The sequence below is a fragment of the Manacus candei genome, unplaced genomic scaffold, assembly GCF_025592945.1.
Source record: "Manacus candei isolate 608988 ecotype Guabito, Panama unplaced genomic scaffold, ASM2559294v1 h1tg000069l, whole genome shotgun sequence".
Taxonomy (NCBI): Eukaryota; Metazoa; Chordata; class Aves; order Passeriformes; family Pipridae; genus Manacus; species Manacus candei.
Genome location: NW_026138117.1, coordinates 5,418,208 through 5,423,764, shown reverse-complemented (window position 1 = coordinate 5,423,764; position 5,557 = coordinate 5,418,208). Strand labels below are relative to the sequence as shown.

Below are 5,557 nucleotides of genomic sequence, written 5' to 3'. Positions count from 1 at the left end.
ACTTTCTCTTTTTCACACATATATAGATCCAGATATTTGATTCATGCAAAAACTACAGGTCACAATTTTTAGGAATAAAGAGGAAAAAGATAATGCTCACCACTTCACCATGGTTTTAGTCAAGCCAAAATCAGTACAAGCCTAAAACCTAGAGAAACGTGCAAACAGCTTAGTTTAACTCTTAGTTAAACCTAAAAACAAAACAAAAAGCCTTCCAAGTCTCTACTTCCCTGATGATTTGCTAATACCTGCCTTTGATAATGTTCCATTTTACCAGTAGAGCTTATGGCATTATCCACTGTGGGAAGTTCATGAAGACAGACACTAAAAGGAGGACTTTGAATTCTCTACCTGACATTTTCTTTCATAATGAAGTTTATGAAATATGTTAGAAATCACTCTATAGTAGCAGGGTGAAACACATTGAAAAACTTGATTAAAACCACACAGCCACAATTGAAGTTTCTGTACATAGCAAAGGACACTAAACAAATTGGTTTCCCAGGACTATGGAAGTAAGGATGAGAAGGGAGAAGAAGGGTGCTTATTACAAGCATGAAGTATTAAAAGACATGATGAAATCACCTAAGTTTGTAACAGGGAAGTTTTACTTTGCTACTGGTGCTGTTTTATAACCAGTCTGTAGGAAAAAAAACTCTCTCTGTCCGATGCTTTTCCTGGCACTTCTCCTTTCACCCCTCAGCCCCATCCACAGGTGCCTGCTGGGTGCCATCCAACGCAGGAGGATCACATGCCATCTGTAGCATCCCTAGGGAGACTCCAGAAGATCACTGCAGAAATTCATTTGGATTTTTATTTCAAGAAGCATTAACCCTTACTTCCCTTCGTAACCTTCCCACTCAGTGACAAAATCTCTATTTAGGCATGGACAAAAAAATAATAACAATCAAAATCAAGGAGAACATAGTTCCTGCCAAACAAACACTGATCAGAGGCAGAAGCTTTGGGTCCAACTGCCCTTCAGTTTACAGAGATGACTTTTCATGCCAAACAGGAAAAAAGTAGAAAATTCTGAGTGAAGGTTTCTGCTTGGTGCCCCTTTAGACCCAACCTGTTTTCCTTTTGGTTTGGGGATTTTTTAATTTATTTTTTTTTTTCATAGCAATAGGCATTGCTTGGTGTGTATAGATAGATGCTACTCTTTGTATCTTTTAGCCTGCTGAGCTTACTTTGTCAGGATGATGTTAGCACTCACACTTTCTTAGTAGACCTTAACCACATGACATTACTAAGTATACTAAAACAAGCCTTGAAATTTTAGCACTTTATAACTAAAAAAAGGCTACCAGATTTGAGATTGGTCACAACAATTAAGATGAGTGCTGATAACTGTGACATGAGATCGACTTTTTTAAAAAACATTCATTACTAATGAACACAGCCTAAATATTTAGATATTATTTGGTTTAATTTACTTCCAAATGCCAAAGAGCTACTAAAAAAACCTGGTTTGTTTAGTCCTGTTTATCTTAATATAGTCTTAATATTCACAATTTTTATGTTATTGCAGGAGAATTTGAAAACAACAGTGACATTAAATGAGAGATTGTCAGAAGGAACCAAGAAATTCAGATCTCAGGTGTCACTGCTCTGCAGAGGAGATTCTTCCCCAAAGAGTAATAGGAGTTTTTCAGAGTGCTGCACCAAATTAACAATAATATTAATGGCAAGTGTTGCATGATTACATCAGCACTTCTTGTATTTTCTCTCCAGCACCCCAGTATACTGCATTAATTCAATTCTTCCCTTGGGATGGAGGCATAAAATGCCATGAAAAGATAAAAATAACAGGTTACCATTTTTAGTAAGTGGACTTATTTGTGTTGTTTTCTTCAGGAGTGCAATCTCCTTAAAAGCCAGAGGGCACAGTTAGTTTAACAGGGTTTGTATGAGACAATGGCTTCAGTATGCATCCTTTGGGTAAATCCACAGGACATAGCAACCAGCTGGTATTATCAGGCTGAAGTGTGCCTAGGCATCTCCCCTGAAAGGTAGCTAAGTTCAGAAAAGCCCACTTTATCAGGAACACAGGGCTGGCTGAGAATCATTTCCCACTGGCAGAGAAGCAGCAGCCCAGTCACGGACCTGACTTGAGTTACCTTACTTCCCCTTCATTGAGCCCGTGGCAGGAGTCAAAGCAGGCACACAGAAGACATGGAGCTGGAGGTTTGGAAATGTGTAAGGAATGGCAAGCAAACCTGAATTATGAAGGAGACATGAGGCTGCTCAGGAAGGGAGGGAGAAAGGCAATGGCTCACCAGGTGAAGCCTTCTGTGCTGCAGAAGAGGAGCAGAGGAGGCTGTGTGTGTACTCTTCCAGGAGATAGGCCAAGCATATGATTACTGCTGATGGGGAAAGAGTTTCAGTGAACAAGCACATTCTTTGTAATGCAAAGGAGACATTTCATTACAAACTGGTTGAGGAGTGTTACTCTGGCTCCGTGGATGCGTGAAACAGAGACACAGCATCCTGACCCATGTGGCATGAGTCAGCTGTTGAGGCACCATGGCTGCATGGGCCAGAAAGCTGGTTTTATGAAAATATTGCACAGAGTCAGAGGCTAGGTTTTTATATTTAAAACCTTGAATTTAAGTGTGAGGCCATTCCTAGAAAGAGTATATCATACAGTTGCTCAGTGGGCAAGAATAGCTATGACCTCAGCATTTAAAACAATATCTGAAATACATTTTAAACAAGAAAGTAGCAAAGTCAGTATATGGTTTAGACAAAAATACAGACTAGGTGGTGTCTTTTTGGCTTATAATACCACCTACATGGCTGCAGTGTGAAATTTGCCCTGGAAAAACCCTGCAATGCTCAGGTTGCAAATGTTAAGAAATCTTTAACCTCCCTGAGGGGACTTTTGTTTTTAACCAGTTAAAAATATTTATATCCAGCATCAGTTCTGCAGTTTTCCCCTTTAACGAATGAAATCAATGCGTGGGGTCTAACTTTTCTGCTGCTCTCCTACCATACAAAAATGATGCTGGTGTGTGCTTCGTGATGCCTTTCCCCATCACCCAGTGGGTGAATTTTGTAGCCTGCCTTGTTAGTGGCACAGCAGGCCGCCAAAAAGAAACCAAGTTGTTTGTATGAGATGAGATGTTGGGCTGCCAACTGTTATAAATCTTGTGCTACTTACAGCTTCGGCTTTTCTTCAAGCCTACTCCACCCCCTGCTGTGGTTTTGACTGTTGGAGCAACATTAGGAGGCACAACTGAAAGCAGTAATATTGACATTTGTGGGGAAAATAAGAGAAAATGCAAGGCACAAATGTTTCATTGCTAGAACTGCATGTATAAGACCTGTAGCCGCAGAGATCTGGGCTCTTTGACAGTGGAAAGGGGATTTGCCCCCTGCAATATTTACCTGTAGCTGTACACATTTCCACCAGCTTGTTTTCTAAGTGTAACTGCTTGTAACCTCACACGTGCTTCCCCACTGTCATATCATATTAAATGAGCTATAATTGTAGTCTATTAGAGTGCAATAACCTAAAAGTGATAGTGCATGACAGCACCTGTCAACACGTCATGGAGGATTGTATGGAATGCTGAATTATACCCATTTTATACCACATTAATGAGGCAGCTCATTCTTATCCAGTCATAAATAAACAGGTTTCAATTTCTTTATACACCATGAGAAGCTGTTTTTCTCCTTCTACACAGAGAGCCACAGAAGTCATGATAAAGTGATCTATTGCCTGAAAAGGAATATCACAGTATGGTCATTAATGACAGTGAGGATGCTATTTTTACAATTATTAATTGTTCTATGAATACATCTTGGTATGACTGCTTCTTTCCATTTTTTTCTGGAGAAGAAAATAGAGAAACACATAAAGAAAAACGAGTGGTTGTTCCTAATAAACTTTTAATATAAAATAAATTACTTGTCTGATTGCTTCAGCAGCACCCATAGACAGAGTGATACAGGCAGAAACCTGATCCCCTTTAAGATCAATGGCTGTGCTGGGGCCTAGTTCTCCTTCATAAACTCTTAAAGTCAGTTTTGAAATGGGAACCAGAAGAGAAAAAAGGAAAATGACAGTAGGGAGAAGAAAAGAAGAGAGTGAGAGGCTTTCAGACTAATCAAAAGAAAAGCAAATGTATCAAAGCACATGTATAGTGCCCATTATTTTCTGTAACCTAACTAGATCAAGGTGTCTTCATTTCGAATAGCTGCTTAGGCTTCAGAGCCATAAATAATCGCCTGTGCTCTTCTGCTGAGCCCACGTGAGGAGAGGTTGATACAGTCCCCTGCGAGCAAAGATCTCACCTCCCTGACCCAGACAGAGGCCCAGAGCACCGAATACACCAGGTCAGTAATTCTGAGAGACAGATGTGGGTAGGGTGTCAGCCAAGTTCTTTCCCTTTCTTGCTCAAAGTTACTGCACTAATGTAAGAAAAAGTGACAAATTTAGGAGCTTTTAAGCGTATATAAAGTATAATGTGAAGAAATAAAGCACACTTAAGAGAGGACCAATAAAGAGTAGATGGTATTTATAACAGAAACTATTTTCAATATAATGAATCTTAAGGGACTGGGAGAAACTAGCTACTAAACAAAATGATTGCTAAATTCTGATCCTTTGCCAGCCATCTCCCGCAGAGTCTGTGCAATGGGTGTCTTTTGGGATCCTGGGAAATAGCGTCTGCTCTTTCTTTGATCTTTGAACTGTTGCAGGAAGAAGAGCCAGCTTGAAAGCACAGCCCACAGGAGGCATGCCAGCTTTTCCTTACAGAGTGAAAAACAGAGATCCAGCCTTGGGACCTGACACCTGGACAGTCAGCATGACCAGACAATGGTCTCACTCATCTTTGACTCCACACAGGAACCCCCATTTTGCCCTCTGCACCTAGGGTAACCACCAGCATGCCAAAGGAATGATGACTTTGGAACTACAGGGAAAACCCATGATGTTTACCTGAATACTCTGACACCACAGGCTATTTTATTCTGATTTATTTCTCAGGACTGGTGTTTAGTAATTTTACCAGTAGTGGTTTTTATGTACTGCTTAAGAATAATTTCCTTCATTTGTCAAGTCTTATTTATGCTCTTTACATATTACTTAAAAATAAAAAACTAAACAATTTCAAAAATAAATAAAAAATTTCTTCACTTGAATATTTTCTATGTAATCTTAGCTTTATAAGAGAGGAATGGATTTAGAATTTTGTTGTTTATCTCCAACAAAAGTGAGTTAAAAATCCTCATTTAAAAATCAAATCATAATTTCCCTCAGAAGTTGTTTGCAACCTATCTTCCAACAAATGCACTGGTCTGTGAAAGAAAGGTGGAAGGACAGAGGGAACCAGTGTTCTTAGGTACTAGGTAAACAGGTCAGGTCAAAATTGAATCTGAATTTTATTTGATTTGGCTAATAATTTGATTTTTTGGCTAATAATTTTGATTGAAAAAACCATTATTTCAAAAAAGATAAATTATTTTCATATTTTCACAATATTTAAACTTTTTGTTTAAAAGTTATTGTTTCGAAACTTCTCTAAATTTAAAATTCACTTAATGA

General features: G+C 38.9%; 1 long non-coding RNA gene across 1 annotated transcript; it reads left to right on the top strand.

The window, feature by feature from the left end:
• Positions 1-2,119: 2,119 nt before the first annotated feature.
• LOC127479657 (uncharacterized) lies at positions 2,120-5,038 on the top strand. Its single transcript, XR_007907640.1, has 3 exons — positions 2,120-2,324; positions 4,187-4,344; positions 4,711-5,038. It is a non-coding gene; the product is annotated as an uncharacterized LOC127479657 (long non-coding RNA).
• Positions 5,039-5,557: the final 519 nt, after the last annotated feature.